Here is a 21067-nt window from a genome sequence, read left to right as displayed (position 1 = left end):
CAGGCAAGCGTGCTTACGACACTCCTATGTGTTTTTTTGTGTGGATCTGTCTGTGCGACTACCTGTTGACCACAGGCCTCTCTCTGATCTGGATGGTGGAAAGCTCCTGGTTATTGCAGTTGGGCAGACTGGAGCTCTTCTTCCTGTGTCGTCTGGAGCAGCAGGATGACAGGCCGGAGGGAGACGACGACAGGGACGAGGTTCGAGATCCGGATTTGTTCACCATGGTTACCTCCATACAGTTGGTCTCGAAAGTCTGCTCGTCAATAAACTCATGATTCTGGAGAGAGAGAGAGAGAGAGAGAGAGAGAGAGAGAGAGAGAGAGAGAGAGAGAGAGAAAGAGACATGGAAATCAATGGTAATAGTGGAGGCTGGTGGATGGCGAAATTGGGAGGATGGGCTCCTTGTAATGGATGAATTGGAATGAATGTAACGGTATCAAAACACAGTTAATGTTTTCTATGTGACTGATACCTTTCCATTCCAGTCATTAGTATGACCCAGTCCTATGATTTACAGTGACATCAGTCTCTTATTCCCTGTGTAACGTCTGTTGTCTGTTGTTTTTATGGACATGATTTTGCTGCAAAACCAATTTTCCCAGAGGGCTAATAATAAAGTTGTTTACCTCTTTCCTTTAATCACCTGCTGTGCTTTAACGACCCACAATTGGCCCATTTTTTTTGTTGGTAAAGAGACAAATGCCTACGTCAAAACCATAGCAATAGTGTTTTGACGATTCATTTAAATGATAAAGTAGTACCAGGGGAATAGAAGCATATTGTCCCGGCCCAGACGTCCACATCAACGACCATCTGTGAAGCTGTTCCTCTTTCCCCGTGTGTTGAATGGGTAATAAGACTTGAAGGTCATCTGAGCGTATGACCCAGACTGCACCACCAGATGGCATTATGAAACCCTCATGGGTGAATCTCAATATTCTCAATATCCCGCACATTTCTCTCCTTGCCTCCTTCTCAAAAAAAGGTTCCTCGGATCTTCTCCTCCAGCGCGTTTTGAGAAGGAGACGAGGAAAGAGGAAATGAGGAATAAAGGAAATAAAATTTTAGATACACCCTCTATAGCCTGTGAAGACAACTCATCTCTGCAAGAGTAGCAAGTATATTTTTGTCTTTCAATAAATGTTGTCTTTGGTATAGTCTGGCAAGTGCTGTCCCTATACCTCAGTGGTCACCAACCGGTCGATCTTCAAGGCATTCCTAGTTGATCACCAAATATTTCTGTAGAAAGGCCAACGATAAAGGCTCCTTTAAAAAAAAAAATCTGTTGCACTGTTGGCGGTAGGTGCACTTGATTCAGAACCCATGCACACCGGGTAGGCAAAGTGTTCTCATTTTAAACCATTTCATTTGTCTGAAAAGACAAACTCCGCTTACCCAACGGATTGGGAGACCTGTGGCTAAAGGAGAGCACCTACTGCTCTGACCAATCCCAATGCGATAGCTCAAGTCACTGTGCCTAAAGTTTTCACAACCCCAGCCACAGCAAAGTTTGATACTAGCCTTTAGTGAGATTTAATAACTTTTAATACCTTGATCAGAGAGAGACTGTCAAAGAATACAGCAAAGACCTGCTGTTTTCATGAGTGACTTTTTATCAAGCACTATCAACACCGTTTTTATTCAACACTATTTTAAAACATAAAACACAGTTGTCCATTCTTCCACTCACGCTGCAGCTGCAATGAATGATTAGCCAAGTGTAGCCTTGCATTTTAACTTGAGTTTAGCCATCAGGTGGAAGACTGGGACTCGGAAATCTCAGACTTCCGACCTCAGTGCATTCAAGACAACTGGGAACTTGGAAATGTCAGACTTCCGACCTCAGTGCATGTAGGCATGTTTGGCGGCGTGAGTGAAGGAGGCTTTGTTGCGAAATAGGAAGCCGATTCTAGATTTAATTTTGGATTGGAGATGTTTAATATGAGTCTGGAAGGAGAATTTACAGTCTAGCCAGACATCTAGGTATTTGTAGTCCACATATTCTAAGTCAGAACCGGTCAAGAGTAGTGATGATAGTCGGGCAGGCGGGTGTGGGCAGCGAACGATTGAAAAGCATGCATTTGGTTATACTAGCGTTTAAGAGCAGTTTGGAGGCCACGGAAGAAGTGTTGTATGGCATTGAAGCTTGTTTGGAGGTTAGTTAACACAGTGTCCAAAGAAGGGCCAGATGTATACAGAATGGTGTCGTCTGCGTAGAGGTGGATCAGGGAATCACCCACAGCAAGAGCGACATCGTTGATATATACAGAGAAAAGAGTCGGCCCGAGAATTGAACCCTCTATGGTACCCCCATAGAGACTGCCAGAGGTCCGGACAACAGGCACTCCGATTTGACACACTGAACTCTGTCTGAAAAGTAATTGGTGAACCAGGCGAGGCAGTCATTTGAGAAACCAAGGATGTTGAGTCTGCTGATAAGGATACAGTGATTGACAGAGTCGAAAGCCTTGGCCAGGTCGATGAAGACGGCTGCACAGTACTGTCTCTTATCGATGGCGGTTATGATGCCGTTTAAGACCTTGAGCATGGCTGAGGTGCACCCATGACCAGCTCGGAAACCAGATTGCACAGAGCAGAGGGTACGGTGGGATTCGAAATGGTCAGTGATCTGTTTATTAACTTGGCTTTCGAAGACTTTAGATTGGCAGGGCAGGATGAATATAGATCTATAACAGTTTGGGTCTATAGTGTCTCCCCCTTTGAAGAGGGGGATGACCGCGGCAGCTTTCCAATCTTTTGGGATCTCGGACGATACGAAAGAGAGGTTGAACAGACTGGTAATAGGGGTTGCAACAATGCGGTGGATAATTTTAGAAAGAGAGTGTCCAGATTGTCTAGCCCAGCTGATTTGTGCGGTTCCAGGTTTTGCAGCTCTTTCAGAACATCTGCTATCTGGATTTGGGTGAAGGAGAAGCTGGGAGGCTTGGGCAAGTAGCTACGGGGGTTGTGGAGCTGTTGGCCGGGGTTGGAGTAGCCAGGAGGAAAGCATGGCCAGCCGTAGAGAATTGCATATTGAAATTCTCGATGATCGTGGATTTATCGGTGGTGACAGTGTTACCTAGCCTCAGTGCAGTGGGCAGCTGGGAGGAGGTGCTCTTATTCTCCATGGACTTTACAGTGTTACCTAGCCTCAGTGCAGTGGGCAGCTGGGAGGAGGTGCTCTTATTCTCCATGGACTTTACAGTGTTACCTAGCCTCAGTGCAGTGGGCAGCTGGGAGGAGGTGCTCTTATTCTCCATGGACTTTACAGTGTTTCCTAGCCTCAGTGCAGTGGGCAGCTGGGAGGAGGTGCTCTTATTCTCCATGGACTTTACAGTGTTTCCTAGCCTCAGTCCAGTGGGCAGCTGGGAGGAGGTGCTCTTATTCTCCATGGACTTTACAGTTCTAAATATAATATGGACTAAGAACAATATTGGCAGGCCAGGTAAATCAAAATCAAATCAAAGTTTATTTGTCATGTGCGCCGAATACAACAGGTGTAGTAGACCTTACAGTGAAATGCTTACTTACAGGCTCTAACCAATGGTGCGGGAAAAAAAGTATATGTGTGTGTGTGTGTAGGTAAGTAAAGAAATAAAACAACAGTAAAAAGACATTTGAAAAAGAGTAGCAAGGCTATATACAGACACCTGTTAGTCAGGCTTATTGAGGTAGTATGTACATGTAGGTATGGTTAAAGTGATAATGCATATATAATGAACAGAGAGTAGCAGTAGCGTAAAAAGAGGGGGTGGTGGGTGGTGGGACACAATGCAGATAGCCCGGTTAGCCAATGTGTGGGAGCACTGGTTGGTCAGGCCAATTAGGTAGTATGTACATGAATGTTTAGTTAAAGTTACTATGCATATAAGATAAACAGAGAGTAGCAGCAGCGTAAAAGAGGGGTTGGACACACACACACAATGCAAATAGTCCGGGTAACCATTTGGATACCTGTTCAGGAGTCTTATGGCTTGGGGGTAAAAACTGTTGAGAAGCCTTTTTGTCCTAGATTTGGCACTCCGGTACCGCTTGCCATGCGGTAATAGAGAGAACAGTCTATGACTTGGGTGGCTGGGGTCTTTGACAATTTTTAGGGCCTTCCTCTGACACTGCCTGGTGTAGAGGTCCTGGATGGCAGGCAGCTTAGCCCCAGTGATGTACTGGGCCGTACGCACTACCCTCTGAAGTGCCTTGTGGTCGGAGGCCGAGCCATTGCCGTACCAGGCAGTGATGCAACCGGTCAGGATGCTCTCGATGTTGCAGCTGTAGAGCCTTTTGAGGATCTCAGGACCTATGCCAAATCTTTTAAGTTTCCTGAGGGGGAATAGGCTTTGTTGTGCCCTCTTCACGTGTTTGGACCAATCTAGTTTGTTGTTGATGTGGACACCAAGGAATTTGAAGCTCTCAACAAGCTCCACTAAAGCCCCATCGATGCGAATGGGGACGTGCCTGGTGTTCATTTCCCTGTAGTCCACAATCATCTCCTTAGTCTTGGTTACGTTGAGGGATAGGTTGTTATTCTGGCACCACCCGGCCAGGTCTCTGACCTCCTCCCTATAGGCTGTCTCGTCGTTGTCGGTGATCAGGCCTACCACTGTTGTGTCGTCTGCAAACTTAATGATGGTGTTGGAGTCATGCCTGGCCATGCAGTCGTGGGTGAACAGGGAGTACAGGAGGGGACTGAGCACGCACCCCTGGGGAGCTCCAGTGTTGAGGATCAGTGTGGCAGATGTGTTTCTACCTACCCTCACCACCTGGGGGCGGCCCGCCAGGAAGTCCAGGATCCAGTTGCAGAGGGAGGTGTTTAGTTCCAGGTTCCTTAGCTTGGTGATGAGATTTGAGGGTACTATGGTGTTGAACGCTGAGCTGTAGTCAATGAACAGCATTCTCACATAGGTGTTCCTTTTGTCCATGTGGGAAAGGGCAGTGTGGAGTGCAATAGAGATTACATCATCTGTGGATCTGTTTGGGCTGTATGCAAATTGGAGTGGGTCTAGGGTTTCTGGGATAATGGTGTTAATGTGAGCCATTACCAGCCTTTCAAAGCACTTCATGGCTACGGACATGCGTGCTACGGGTCTGTAGTCATTTAGGCAGGTTGCCTTTGTGTTCTTGGGCACAGGGACTATGGTGGTCTGCTTGAAGCATGTTGGTATTACAGACTCAATCAGGGACATGTTGAAAATGTCAGTGAAAACACCTGCCAGTTGGTCAGCACACGTCCTGGTAATCCGTCTGGCCCCGCAGCCTTGTGTATGTTGACCTGTTTATAGGTCTTACTCACGTCGGCTACGGAGAGCGTGATCTCACAGTCGTCCGGAACAGCTGATGCTCTCATGCATGCCTCAGTGTTGCTTGCCTCGAAGCGTGCATAGAAGTGATTTAGCTTGTCTGGTAAGCTTGTGTCACTGGGCAGCTCGCCGGCCACTAGGAGCGCCGCCTCTGGGTGAGTGGTTTCCTGTTTGCATATTTCCTTATACAGCTGACTGAGTGCGGTCTTAGTGCCAGCATCTGTCTGTGGTGGTAAATAAACAGCCACGAAAAGTATAGCTGAGAACTCTCTAGGCAAGGAGTGTGGCTTGCAATTTTTCACAATATACTTTACTTCAGGCGAGCAACATCTAGAGAGTTCCTTAGATTTCGTGCACCAGCTGTTGTTTACAAATATGCACAGACCGCCCCCCCCTCGTGTTGTTCTATCTTGCCGATGCAGCGTGTATCCCGCTAGCTGAATATCCATGTCGTCATTCAGCCACGATTCCGTGAAGCAAAGGATATTACAGTTTTTGATGTCCGGTTGGTAGGATATTCGTGATCGTACTTTGTCTAGTTTATTGTCCAATGATTGTAATGTTGACGGTAACGGCAGCTTTCCCTAGTTGTCTTCTGCGTTTCCCTAGTTGCCTTCTGCGTTTCCCTAGTTGCCTTCTGCGTTTCCCTAGTTGCCTTCTGCGTTTCCCTAGTTGCCTTCTGCGTTTCCCTAGTTGCCTTCTGCGTTTCCCTAGTTGCCTTCTGCGGGTCCGGACGAGGCATCCGGCTCTTCATCCTCTGCGTCGCTTCTTTTTGCGAATAATTGGGATGTCTGCCCTGTGGGGTGTTTGGAGAATATCGTGTGAGTTCTGCTTGTTGTTGTTGTTGAAGAAATCTTTGTCTAATCCAAGTGATTGCTGTCCTGATATCCAGGGGACTGACAGCCAATATGCTGTGATAATGTATTAGGCCTACTGCACAAACCAAATTTTAATTAGGTTCATGTAAAAAATATATATAATTATGTAAAAAAATAAATAAATCTGAGCGGTAGATCTCGGCTTACTTTTTGACTGCAAAAGTGATATTGACTCATAAGAGGTTGGTGATCTACCTCCTAGCCTACTGTATTTAATCAGTGTTGTTTCAACTGCTGGATTCTCAGTACTTCTGACTTTAAAGTGTTGGGAGATTGATTTGGACTGATTTCAGGTCAATTTGTGATAGTGTTCTGATAATTGGTGGGTGGGTCTGTTGGAGGAGGTATTTTTCTTCACCTCTGCTAGGCAATCATCAATTAGGGCTGAGAGGCGTGACCTTCACCTCTGCCAGGCAATCATCAATTAGGGCTGAGAGGCGTGACCTTCACCTCTGCTAGGCAATCATCAATTAGGGCTGAGAGGCGTGTCCTTCACCTCTGCCAGGCAATCATCAATTAGTGCTGAGAGGCATGTCCTTCACCTCTGCCAGGCAATCATCAATTAGTGCTGAGAGGCATGTCCTTCACCTCTGCCAGGCAATCATCAATTAGTGCTGAGAGGCATGTCCTTCACCTCTGCTAGGCAATCATCAATTAGTGCTGAGAGGCGTGACCTTCACCTCTGCTAGGCAATCATCAATTAGTGCTGAGAGGCGTGACCTTCACCTCTGCTAGGAAATCATCAATTAGGGCTGAGAGGCGTGTCCTTCACCTCTGCCAGGCAATCATCAATTAGTGCTGAGAGGCATGTTCTTCACCTCTGCCAGGCAATCATCAATTAGTGCTGAGAGGCATGTCCTTCACCTCTGCCAGGCAATCATCAATTAGTGCTGAGAGGCGTGTCCTTCGCCTCTGCTAGGCAATCAGCAATTAGTGCTGAGAGGCGTGTCCTTCACCTCTGCCAGGCAATCATCAATTAGTGCTGAGAGGCGTGACCTTCGCCTCTGCTAGGCAATCAGCAATTAGTGCTGAGAGGCGTGTCCTTCGTCCCCAATCAGCAATTAGTGTTAGCAATTATTAGGTTTTTTTCAGATGATCTCGTTTTGCTCTTTTGTAGCTTTGTAAAGTATGCGTGTGACTTCTATCCCTGTTCGCGCTCTGTTGTACCCTGAGCGCACAACCCATATGGAATTCTTAGTCTCCGACAGCCTCTGGAACTGCCAATCTGTGGGCAAAAAGGCTAGTTCATCTCAGCCTTTGTCACCCTAAAGCCCCTCGACTTTTTGGCCCTGACAGAGACATACACTTCATGACCAAAAGTATGTGGACACCTGCTCATTGAACATCTCATTCCAAAATCCTGGGCATTAATATGGAGTTGGTACCGTCTTCGCTGCTATAACAGCCCCCACTTTTCTGGGAAGGCCCCCACTCCAGACAACGTTTGGCATTGTACATGGTGATCTTAGGTTTGTGTGCGGCTGCTTGGCCATGGAAACCCATTTCATGAAGGCTCCCGACGAACTGTTCTTGTGCTGACGTTGCTTCCGGAGGCTTGCAACCGTGGACAGACCCTTTTTACGCGTTATGCACTTGGCGGTCTCGTTCTGTGAGCTTGTGTGGCCTATCACCTCAGCACTGTGGTGGTCTCGTTCTGTGAGCTTGTGTGGCCTACCACCTCAGCACTGTGGTGGTCTCGTTCTGTGAGCTTGTGTGGCCTACCACCTCAGCACTGTGGTGGTCTCGTTCTGTGAGCTTGTGTGGCCTACCACCTCAGCACTGTGGTGGTCTCGTTCTGTGAGCTTGTGTGGCCTACCACCTCAGCACTGTGGTGGTCTCGTTCTGTGAGCTTGTGTGGCCTACTACTTCAGCACTGTGGTGGTCTCGTTCTGTGAGCTTGTGTGGCCTACTACTTCAGCACTGTGGTGGTCTCGTTCTGTGAGCTTGTGTGGCCTACCACTTCAACACTGTGGTGGTCTCGTTCTGTGAGCTTGTGTGGCCTACCACTTCAGCACTGTGGTGGTCTCGTTCTGTGAGCTTGTGTGGCCTACTACTTCAGCACTGTGGTGGTCTCGTTCTGTGAGCTTGTGTGGCCTACTACTTCAGCACTGTGGTGGTCTCGTTCTGTGAGCTTGTGTGGCCTACCACCTCAGCACTGGGGTGGTCTCATTCTGTGAGCTTGTGTGGCCTACTACTTCAGCACTGTGGTGGTCTCGTTCTGTGAGCTTGTGTGGCCTACCACCTCAGCACTGTGGTGGTCTCGTTCTGTGAGCTTGTGTGGCCTACCACTTCAGCACTGTGGTGGTCTCGTTCTGTGAGCTTGTGTGGCCTACCACTTCAGCACTGTGGTGGTCTCGTTCTGTGAGCTTGTGTGGCCTACTACTTCAGCACTGTGGTGGTCTCGTTCTGTGAGCTTGTGTGGCCTACCACTTCAGCACTGTGGTGGTCTCGTTCTGTGAGCTTGTGTGGCCTACTACTTCAGCACTGTGGTGGTCTCGTTCTGTGAGCTTGTGTGGCCTACTACTTTAGCACTGTGGTGGTCTCATTCTGTGAGCTTGTGTGGCCTACCACCTCAGCACTGTGGTGGTCTCGTTCTGTGAGCTTGTGTGGCCTACCACTTCAGCACTGTGGTGGTCTCGTTCTGTGAGCTTGTGTGGCCTACCACTTCAGCACTGTGGTGGTCTCGTTCTGTGAGCTTGTGTGGCCTACTACTTCAGCACTGTGGTGGTCTCGTTCTGTGAGCTTGTGTGGCCTACCACTTCAGCACTGTGGTGGTCTCATTCTGTGAGCTTGTGTGGCCTACCACCTCAGCACTGTGGTGGTCTCGTTCTGTGAGCTTGTGTGGCCTACCACTTCGCGGCTGAGCTTGATTTATTTTTTATTCTATGGCTGTGTGCTCGATTTTATACACCTGTCAGCAACGGGTGTGGCTGAAATATCTGTTTCCACTGATTTGAAGGGTTGCCCACATACCTTTGTCCACATACCCCAGAAAACACTTCTACTCCGGCTGCTCTCTCTTCATCTGACTATGTGAACTCTCATATTCCCGAGAGCATCTGGTCGTTGCGGTGGTGTCAGAGATACTTATTTCTCATGAATTGATATTTTCTATTTTTCCCCCACTCTCACCTTTCCAGCTCCTCATTCGAATGTAACTTGTCCACTTGTTCACTCAAGCTTAACATTGTTGTCATCTATCGGCCACCAGGTGACCTTGGAGAGTTCCTCAATGAGTATGACACCTTGATAAGCTAATTTCCCTACGATGGCTCACCACGTATCGTACTGGGTGCCTTCAATCTAATTTTTTTCTCCCTCTCTCCCTACCCACTCAGCCCCTAACCAGATGGTATTTTAATCGTCGCTCTCTTTCCCTCTAATCTCTCCTCTTCTATCCCATCATCTCTCCCTTCTACTAAATCCTTCACCCTGCTGTCTCCTGACTCTCTCTCTCTCCTGCCTCTTGGACCCTACTCTCCTCCCTTTCCGTCTCCTTTTGATTTTCACTGTCCACTTTCCTCCCAACCGGCTCGATCCTCCCCTCCTGCTCTGTGGCTGAATGACTCACTGCGTGGCTCACAGAATAGAGCTGTGGGCAGCTGAGCAAAAATGGAGGAAAACCAAACTTACTACCTTCCATCCTTCCATTACCTCCTCTCTACTTGTTCTTCTGTATCCACTGCTAAAGCCGCTTCCTGTCACTCTAATACCACGCCTCTGCCTCCAAACCTGGGAAACTCTTTTCCACCTTCTCCCTCCTATATCACTCCACCTCCTCTCTCTCTGCAGACGACTTTGTCAACCACTTTCTTTGACATCATCCACTCCTCATTCACAACAGCCTACTGAGTCCACTGGTCCCACTCAAACAGAACTAACCTACGCCTTGACCTCTTTCTACCTTCTCTCTCCAGATGAAATCCTGCGACTAGTGATGTCCAGCCGCCTGACCACTTGACCACCTGACCACCTGACCACCTGACCACTTGACCACCTGACCACCTGACCACCTGACCACCTGACCACATCCCCTTTTCTCTGGAGACCTCCCTTCCTTACTTCCCTCATTAACTCATCCCTGACCACTGGCTGCGTCCCCTCTGACTTCAAGATGTCCAGAGTCACTCCCCTCCACAAGAAACCAACCCTCGATCCCTTTGATGTCAAAAACTACAGACTGGTATCCCTTCTTTCTGTTCTTTCCAAAACACTTGAGCGTGCTGTTTCTGACCAACTCTCTTTATTATCTCTCTCAGAATGACCTTCTTGACCCTGAACAGTCAAGCTTCAAGACAGGTCACTCAACTGAGACTGCTCTCCACTTTGTCACGGAGGCTCTCCGCTCTGCCAATTCTAACTCTCTCTCCTCTGTTCTCATCCTCCTAGATCTATCTGCTGCCTTCAACATCCGTGAACCATCAGATCCTCCTCTCCACTCTCTCAGGGCTGGGCGTCTCAGGCTCTGCACACTCTTGGATTGCATCCTACCTGGCAGGCCGCTCCTACCAGGTGGCTTGGAGAGGATCTGTGTCTGCACCATGTGTTATCACTACTGGTGTCCCCCAGGGCTTGGTTCTAGCTCCTCTCATCTTTTCTCTATACACCAAGTCACTTGGCTCTGTCATATCCTCCCATAGTCTCTCCCATCATTGCTATGCAGATGACACTCAACTTTTCTCCTTCCCCCCTTCTGACACTGACATGCATCTCTGCGTTCCTGGCAGATATCTCAGCTTGGATTTCAGCCTACCACCTCAAGCTCAACCTTGACAAAACAGACCTGCTCCTCCTCCCGGGGAAGGCCTGCACGCTCCAAGACCTCTCTATCACGGTCGACAACTACACAGTGTCCCCCTCCCAGAGTGAAAAGAACCTTGGCGTGACCCTGGACAACACCCTGTAATTCTCTGAAAATATAATAACAGTGTCTCGCTCCTGCAGGTTCATGTTCAACAACATCCGTAGAGTACCGACCTTTCCTCACACAGGAAAGAGTGCAGGTCCTAATCCAGGCAGTCTTCATAACGCATCTGAACTACTACAACTCTCTGTTGGCTCTTGTGACATTAAACCTTTAGCATTTTACCCAGAAAGCTGCATCTCCCATGTCACCCCGGTGCTCCGTACACTCCATTGGCTCTCGGTGGAAGTGTAACAGTATAACTATAGTCCATCCCCTCGCCCAAACCCAGGCTCGAACCAGGGACCCTCTGCACACATCAACAACAGTCACCCACGAAGCACCGTTACCCATCGCTCCACAAATGACAAGTCCCTTGCAGAGCAAGGGGAACCACTACTTCAAGGTCTCAGAGCAAGTGACGTCACCGATTGAAACGCTATTTAGCGCGAACCACCACTAACTAGCTAGCTAGCCGTTTCACATCCGTTACAGAAGCTCGGATCCACTACAAGACAAAGGTGCTTGCCTACGGAGCAGCAAGGAGAACTGCCCCTCCCTACCTTCAGGCTCTGCTCAAACCCTACATCCCAACCTCACTCCTTTCTGCCACCTCTGGCCGTCCCTAAAGTCCTTTTCTGTCCTGGCACCCCAATGGTGGAGCCAGCTTCCCCCTGATGTTAGGACACTGAGGAGGCTGCTGGGAGGAGCTTTAGGAGGACATGCACATTGGCTAGAATGTAATAAATGAAAAGTACTCAAATGTGGTTTTCATATGTTTGATGTGTTCAATACCTTTACATTGATTCCATTCCAGCCAATTACAATGAGCCTGTCCTCCTATAGCTCGTCCCACCAGCCTCCACTGCTAGGACAGCAGAGTCCCTGCCCATCTTCCGCTAACGCCTGAAACTCTACCTCTTCAAAGAGTATCTTAAATAAGACACCTCAGTCTTACCCCCCCGCAATTAAAAAAATGAAATAAAACTAGCACTGACTTTGCTGATAGCCTCTTTAATGTAATGTAATGTAGTTACTGCAACTGTTGTCTCACCTCGCTACTGTATCTTAAGATGAATGCACTAATGTAAGTCACTCTAGATAAGAGAGTCTGCTAAATGACTAAAATGAAATTTTATATTTTTCAGGAAGATGTTCCCTCCCATTTTCTGTAGTTCACTCCCATTCATCAATCTGAAACAATTGAGTAGGTGTAAAGGTCAGCTCCACCTAGATTCCATCATATTGCTTTTTTTTATATATCCAGTCCAATCAGATCTTCGAAGGGGAGTAAACAAGGACGGAGGGGAGGGAACAGCTCCACCCTTCTCCTGAAGTTGGAAGTTGCGCATTCCGTGATGGATTTAACAATGGTGGGAAAGTCCCTTCAGCCAATGCTTACACTTGTTCTGTGGGAGAAGTGTGGAGAATCGGCAAGCTACCAAGCTCTCTCTTGCTCTCGCGCTCTCAATTCAAGGGGCTTTATTGGCATGGGAAACATATGTTAACATTACCAAAGTAAGTGAAGTAGAGAATATACAAACGTGAAATAAACAATAAAAATGAACAGTACACATTACACTCATAGAACATCCAAAATATTACAAATGTCATATTATGTCTATATACAGTGTTGTAACGATGTGCAAATGGTACAAAGGGGAATATAAATAAACATAAATATAGTATAGTTCACTGGTTGCCATTGTGGCAACAGGTCACAAATCTTGCTGCTGTGACGGCACACTGTGATATTTCACCCAGTAGATTTGGGAGTTTATCAAAAATGGGTTTGTTTTCTAATTCTTTGTGGATCTGTGTAATCGGAGGGAAATATGTGTCTCTAATATGGTCATACATTTGGCAGGATGCTAGGAAGTGCAGCTCAGTTTCCACCTCATTTTGTGGGCAGTGTGCACATAGCCTGTCTTCTCTTGAGAGCCAGGTCTGCCTATGGCGGCCTTTCCAAATTTCAAAGTTATGCTCACTGAGTCTGTACATAGTCAAAGCTTTCCTTAAGTTCGGGTCAGTCACAGTGGTCAGATATTCTGCTACTGTGTACTCTCTGTTTTAGGGCCAAATAGCATTCGAGTTTGCTCAGTTTTTTGTTAATTCTTTCCAATGTGTCAAGTAATTATCTTTTTGTTTTCTCATAATTTGGTTGGGTCTAATTGTGTTGCTGTCCTGGGCTCTGTGGGGTCTGTTTGTGTTAGTGAACAGAGTCCCAGGACCAGCTTGCTTGCTCTTCTCCAGGTTCATCTCTCTGTGGGTGATGGCTTTGTTATGGAAAGTTTGGGAATCGCTTCCTTTTAGGTGGTTGTAGAATTTGGTGGTTGTGGATTTGGTGGTTGGTGGTTGTGGATTTTGATAATTAGCGGGTATCGACCTAATTCTGCTCTGCATGCATTATTTGGTGTTTTATGTTGTACACTGAGGATAATTTTTGCAAACTTCTGCAAGTCTCAATTTGGTGTTTGTCCCATTTTGTGAAATCTTGGTTGGTGAGCAGACCCCAGACCTCACATCCATAATGGACAATGGGTTCTATAACTGATTTTTAGCCAGAGCCTAATTGGTATGTCGAATTTTATGTTAATTTTGATGGCATAGAACACCCTTCTTGCCTTGTCTCAGATCGTTCACAGCTTTGTGGAAGTTACTTGTGGCGCTGATGTTTAGGCCGAGGTATGTACAGTTTTTGTGTGTTCTAGGGCAACGGTGTCTAGATAGAATTTGTATTTGTGGTCCTGGCGACTGGACCTTTTTTGGAACACCATTATTTTTTATCTTACTGAGATTTACTCTCAGGGCCCAGGTCTGGCAGAATCTGTGCAGAAGATCTAGGTGCTGCTGTAGGCCCTCCTTGGTTGGTGACAGAAGCACCAGATCATCAGCAAACACTAGATATTTCACTTCAAATTCCAATGTGCAGGGGCACTGGTTGGTCGGGCCAATTGAGGTAGTATGTACATGACTGTATAGTGACTATGCATATATGATAAACAGAGAGTAGCAGCAGCGTAAAAAGAGCACACAATGCAAATAGTCTGGTTAGCCATTTGATTACCTGTTCAGGATTCTTATGGCTTGGGGGTAAAAACTGTTGAGAAGCCTTTTTGTCCTAGACTTGGCACTCTGGTACCGCTTGCCATGCGGTAGTAGAGAGAACAGTCTATGACTGGGATGGCTGGGGTCTTTGACCATTTTTAGGGCCTTCCTCTGACACCGCCTGATGTAGAGGTCCTGGATGGCAGGCAGCTTAGCCGCAGTGATGTACTGTGCCATACGCACTACCCTGAGCCATACGCACTACCCTCCTTGCGGTCGGAGGCCGAACAATTGCCGTACCAGGCAGTGATGCAACCGGTAAGGATGCTCTCGATGTTGCAAATGTAGAACCTTTTGAGGATCTCAGGACCCATGCCAAATCTTTTTAGTTTCCTGAGGGGGAATAGGCTTTGTCGCGCCCTGATGTGGAACTTGATGTGGAACCAAGGAACTTGAAGCTCTCAACCTGCTCCACTACAGCCCAGTCGATGAGAATGGGGGCGTGATCGGTGCTCCTTTTCCTGTAGTCCTCAATCATCTCCTTAGTCTTGGTTACGTTGAGGGATAGGTTGTTATTCTGGCACCACCCGGCCAGGTCTCTGACCTCCTCCCTATAGGCTGTCTCGTCGTTGTCGGTGATCAGGCCTAGGGTAGTATGGTGTTGAACGCTGAGCTGTAGTCAATGAACAGCATTCTCACATAGGTGTTCCTTTTGTCCAGGTGGGAAAGGGCAGTGTGGAGTGTAATAGAGATTGCATCATCTGTGGATCTGTTTGAGCGGTATGCAAATTGGAGTGGGTCTAGGGTTTCTGGGATAATGGTGTTAATGTGAGCCATTACCAGCCTTTCAAAGCACGTCATGGCTATGGTCGTGAGTACTACGGGTCTGTAGTCATTTAGGCAGGTTGCCTTTATGTTCTTGGGCACAGGGACTATGGTGGTCTGCTTGAAACATGTTGGTATTACAGACTCAATCAGGGACATGTTGAAAATGTCAGTGAAGACACCTGCCAGTTGGTCAGCACATGCCCAGAGCACGTGTCCTGGTAATCCGTATGGCCCAGCGGCCTTGTGAATGTTGACCTGTTTAAAGGTCTTACTCACGTCGGCTACGGAGAGCGTGATCACACAGTAGTCCGGCACAGCTGATGGTCTCATGCATGTCTCAGTGTTGCTTGCCTCGAAGCGAGCATAGAAGTTATTTAGCTCGTCTGGTAGGCTCGTGTCACTGGGCAGCTCGCGGCTGTGCTTCCCTTTGTAGACTGTAATAATTTGCAAGCCCTGCCACATGAGACGAGCGTCGGAGTCGGAGCTGGTGTAGTATGATTCAATCTTAGCCTTGTATTGACGCTTTGCTTGTTTGATGGTTCGTCGCAGGGCATAGAGGGATTTCTTGTAAGCTTCCGGGTTAGAGTCCCGCACCTTGAAAGCGGCAGCTCTACCCTTTAGCTCAGTGCAAATGTTGCCTGTAATTCATGGCTTCTGGTTGGGGTATGTACGTGCAGTCACTGTGGGGACGACGTCCTCAATGCACTTATTGATGTAGCCAGTGACTGATGTGGTGTATTCCTCAATGTCATCGGAAGAATCCCGGAACATGTTCCAGTCTGTGATAGCAAAGCAGTCCTGTAGTTTAGCATCTGCTTCATCTGACCACTTTTTTTTATAGACCGAGTCACTGGTGCTTCCTGCTTTCATTTTAGCTTGTAAGCAGGAATCAGGAGGATAGAATTGTGGTCAGATTTACCAAATGGAGGAAGAGCTTTGTACGCATCTCTGTATGTGGAGTACAGGTGGTCTTTGTTTTATCTCTGGTTACACATTTAACATGTTGATAGAAATTTGGTAGAACTGATTTAAGTTTCCTTGCATTAAAGTCTCTGGCCACTAGGAGTGCCGCCTCTGGGTGAGCGGTTTCCTGTTTGCTTATTTCCTTAAACAGCTGACTGAGTGTAGTACCAGCATCTGTCTGTGGTGGTGAACAAACAGCCACAAAAAGTATAGCTGAAAACTCTCTAGGCAAGTAGTGTGGCCTGCAGTTTATCACAATATACTCTACTTCAGGCGAGCAAAATCTAGAGACTTCCTTAGATTTTGTGCACCAGCTGTTGTTTACAAATATGCACAGACCCCACCCCCTCGTCTTACCGGGGTGTGCTGTTCTATCCTGCCGGTGCAGCGTATATCCCACTAGCTGAATATCCATGTCGTCATTCAGCCACGATTCCGTAAAACATTGGATATTACAGTTTTTGATGTCCTGTTGGTAGGATATTCATGATCGTACCTCGTCTAATTTATTGTCCAATGATTGCAAGTTGGCGAGTAGTATTGACGGTAATGGCAGCTTTCACACTCGCCTTCTGCGGGTCCTGACGAGGCATCTGGCTCTTTGTACCTGCATCGCTTCCTCTTGCAAATAACAGGGATGTTGGCCCTGCTGGGTGTTTGGAGAATGTCCTGTGCGTCTTGCTCGTTGTAGAAAAAATCTTTGTCTAATCCGAGGTGAGTGATCGCTGTCCTGATATCCAGAAGCTCTTAGTCTAATCCGAGGTGAGTGATCGCTGTCCTGATATCCAGAAGCTCTTTGTCTAATCCGAGGTGAGTGATCTCTGTCCTGATATCCAGAAGCTCTTTGTCTAATCCGAGGTGAGTGATCGCTGTCCTGATATCCAGAAGCTCTTAGTCTAATCCGAGGTGAGCGATCGCTGTCCTGATATCCAGAAGCTCTTAGTCTAATCCGAGGTGAGTGATCGCTGTCCTGATATCCAGAAGCTCTTTGTCTAATCCGAGGTGAGTGATCGCTGTCCTGATATCCAGAAGCTCTTTGTCTAATCCGAGGTGAGTGATCGCTGTCCTGATATCCAGAAGCTCTTAGTCTAATCCGAGGTGAGTGATCGCTGTCCTGATATTCAGAAGCTCTTTCTTTGCCATAAGATACGGTTGAAGAAACATTATGTACAAAATAAGTTCGAAATAACGCGGGAAAAATATAGCACAATTGGTCGTGGGCCCGTACAACTGCTGCCATTTCTTCCGGCGCCATTTTTAATAAATTCTTGTAAGGTGAGGCCGGGTGCTGCAGGCTGTTCTAGTGCCCTCACCAATTCATTTATATATATGTTGAAGAGGGTGGGTCTTAAGCTGCATCCCTGTCTCACCCCACGGACCTGTGGGAAGAAATGTGTGTGTTTTTTTGCCTATTTTAACCGCACACACACTTGTTGTTTGTGTTCATGGATTTCATATTGTTGTATGTTTTTCCCCCAACACCACTTTCCATCAATTTGTATACTTGACCCTCATGCCAAATTGAGTTGAAGGCTTTTGTTGAAATCAGCAAAGCATGAGAAGACTTTGGCTTTGTTTTGGTTGTTTTGTTTTTCAATTAGGGTGTGCAGGGTGAATACGTGGTCTGTCGTACAATAATTTGGTAAAAAGCCATTCTGACATTTGCTCAGTACATTGTTTTCACTGAGGAAATGTACGTCTGCTGTTAATGATAATGCAGAGGATTTTCCCAAGGTTTCTGTTGAAGCATAACCCACAGTAGTTATTCTCTGTCTCTGTCTCTCAATTCAATTTCAATTTAAGGGCTTTATTTTGCATGGGAAACATATGTTAACATTGCCAAAGCAAATGAAGAAAAAATTAACAGTAAACATTACACCCACAAAAGTTCCATAGGAGTAAAGGCATTTCTCTCTCTCTCTCCTGCTTCCTGTTCATGTTTCTCCTCAGCCAACATACATAATGCTGCACGCAGCACTAAGGGGTATGAAGCAGGCATATACTCTACCATATAGAACGGCATGTAGGTGTGTGTGTGTGTGTGTGTCTGCGTGTGTGTGTGTGTGTCTGCGTGTGTGTGTGTGTGCGTGCGTGTGTGTGTGTGTGCGAGTGTGTGTGTGTGTGTGTGCGTGTGTGTTGTGTGTGTGTGTGCGTGTGTGTTGTGTGTGTGTGTGTGTGTGTGTGTGTGTGTGCGAGTGTGTGTGTGTGTGTGCGTGTGTGTTGTGTGTGTGTGTGTGTGTGTGTGTGTGTGCGAGTGTGTGTGTGTGTGTGTGTGTGTGTGTCTGCGTGTGTGCGTGCGTGCGTGTGTGTGTGTGTGCGAGTGTGTGTGTGTGTGTTGTGTGTGTGTGTGTGTGTGTGTTGTGTGTGTGTGTGTGTGTGTGTGTGTGTGTGTGTGTGCGTGCGTGTGTGTGTGTGTGTGCGAGTGTGTGTGTGTGTGTGTGTGTGTGTGTGTGTGTGTGTGTGTGTGTGTGTGTGTGTGTGTGTGTGTGTGTGTGTGTGTGTGTGTGTGTGTGTGTGTGTGTGTGTGTGTGTGTGTGTGTGTGTGTGTGTGTGTGTGTGTGTGTGTGTGTGTGTTGTGTGTGTGTGTGTGTTGTGTGTGTGTGTGTGTGTGTGTGTGTGTGTTGTGTGTGTGTTGTGTGTGTGTGTGTGTGTGTGTGTGTGTGTGTGTGTGTGTGTGTGTGTGTGTGTGTGTTGTGTGTGTTGTGTGTGTGTGTGTGTGTGTGTTGTGTGTGTGTGTGTGTGTGTGTGTGTGTGTGTGTGTGTGTGTGTTGTGTGTGTGTGTGTGTGTGTGTGTGTGCGAGTGTGTGTGTGTGTGTTGTGTGTGTGTGTGTGTGTGTGTGTGTGTGTGTGTGTGTGTGTGTGTGTGTGTGTGTGTGTGTGTGTGTGTGTGTGTGTGTGTGTGTGTTTGTCATGGCTAACATAAAATACATGCTTTTTTATCTCTCTGAATTATACATACATGTAAAATAAAGTATGCTTGTCTGTTTTGAAGGCACAACGTTACTGGGCTGGCAAAATGCATGTTATCTTTGGCATGCTGGTAATCAGGGGGTGATGATGGTTATGGTTATGTTTATGGTAAAGATCATGGTTAGGGGTTACGGTTATGTTTATGGTAAAGATCATGGTTAGGGGTTACGGTTATGTTTATGGTAAAGGTTATGGTTAGGGGTTACGGTTATGTTTATGGTAAAGGTTATGGTTATATTTATGGTAAAGGTTATGGTTAGGAGTTATGGTTATGTTTATGGTAAAGGTTATGGTTAGGGGTTATGGTTAGGAGTTATGGTTATGTTTATGGTTAGGGGTTATGGTTATGTTTATGGTAAAGATCATAGTTAGGGGTTATGGTAAAGGTGTTCTTACTGTGGTCTTCTCCAGGCAGTGCAGAAGGTGGTGATGATGGCTCTCAAAGGGAATGTTGGGTTTTCCCACTAGGAGCTGTCCTGCTTCCTTGGACGCCTTGGGGAGAGAAGAAGACAGAGAATAGGAATTAGGGCTAAACATTGGGGTACACAGAGAGAAGAAGACAGAGAATAGGAATTAGGGCTAAACATTACTGAGGGACCAACTCTGAGCAGAGGAGTGTTAGGCATTGGTCAGCTGTAGAAAACCACACGCAGTGCTGAAATTAAGAAGCCTAGCCTGCAATGGTTCTTAGATGACCCTATGGAAGATACACTATATGACCAAAAGTATGTGGACACCTGCTCCACAAACATCTAATTCCAAAATCATGGACATTAATATGGAGTTGGTCACTACTTTGCTGCTATACCAGCCTCCACTCCTCTAGGAATGCTTTCCACTGGATGTTGTGACATGGTTGTGGGGACTTGCTTCCATTCAGCCACAAGAGCATTAGTGAAGTCGGGCACTGATGTTGGGCGATTAGACCTGGCTTGCAGTCGGTGTTCCAATTCATCCCAAAGGTGATTGATGGAGTTAAGGTCAGGGCTCTGTGCAGACCAGTCAAGTTCTTCCACACCGATCTCGGCAAACCATTTATGGTTGGACCCTAATTTGTGCACAGAGGCATTGTCATGCTAAAACAGGAAATGGACTTCCCCAAACTTTTGACACGAAGTTGGAAGCACAGAATCATCTAGAATGTCATTGTATGCTATAACGTTAAGATGTCCCTTCACTGGAACTAAGGGGCCTAACCTGAACAATCAAAACAGCCCTATACCATTATTTCTCCTCCACCAAACCTTACAGTTGCAATATGCATTTGGGCAGGTAGCGTTCTCCTGGCATCCGCCAAACCCAGATTTGTCCGTCGGACTGCCAGATGGTGAAGCGTGATTCATCACTCCAGACAACATATACCGAGTGATAAGCAGCCAGGTGTTCAGCTGAAAAAACATTTGTGACTCCTTCTATCTTTTCCCTACAAACATTGTTGGACCCTCCAGGATGAAGTTTCCTCTAGGTACAGATCTAGGATCAGCTTTTTCACTCCAATCTTAAATATAACATGTTAAAACTAACTGAAGATCAGCATCTAGGGGAAACTTCACCCTACACCCTGTATGGCAGACAGTTGCACGACTTGGTTATGATGAGTCAATGTGAGTGATAGCTCCAATTCGCCAGCAGGGGGAGTAACAGAGTGGAGAGCTGGTCCTGATAGAGTTTGGAAAGTGCATGTCAATGCTGTAGCTGAGAAAGAGGTGATGGGTGCTGTCAAGACAGTCTACGACGAAGCCGACTATACTGAAGCACTGGAATGGGAGCAGCAAGGGCAACAGCCCCTGGTGTTACGCCATAAGCAGTCCCCCTGGTGTTACGCAGCCCCCGTGGTCACAACATGGCCCTGAGCTGAGAGACATGCAGTACTGGTCACGGGCCGATGATGAGCCCCTCCAACCGGTCGGTTCTGTTACAGTACCTCTTTGAGAGAGTTGTGGATCAGGAAATGACCGTTGTAGCGTTTGTAGTGGATGTACGAGTTAGCGCCCCGGCTCTTCGATGCACGGTTTTTAGCGATCCGGGTTTTCTGTTTGAACGAAAGGTAACAGTCCTCTGTTTAAGTCTACAAAAGGTTGTTTTTTTCTCTCTCTGTGCTGGTTAGCTCTCTGACACAGACAGAGAAATAACAGCTACAGACACAGATAGACTGACAGACAGGAATGGAGAGAGGTAGT

At 47.0% G+C, this 21067-nt stretch overlaps 1 pseudogene; it reads right to left on the bottom strand.

Annotated features, from left to right (window-relative positions):
- LOC109867053 (potassium voltage-gated channel subfamily D member 2-like) overlaps window positions 1-21067 on the bottom strand; it is a 104188-nt pseudogene that overhangs the window by 5756 nt on the left and 77365 nt on the right.

This window comes from Oncorhynchus kisutch, linkage group LG22, assembly GCF_002021735.2.
Source record: "Oncorhynchus kisutch isolate 150728-3 linkage group LG22, Okis_V2, whole genome shotgun sequence".
NCBI classification, from domain to species: domain Eukaryota; kingdom Metazoa; phylum Chordata; class Actinopteri; order Salmoniformes; family Salmonidae; genus Oncorhynchus; species Oncorhynchus kisutch.
The sequence above is the reverse complement of the archived record's forward strand: the minus strand, read 5'-3'. Positions and strand labels throughout refer to the sequence as shown.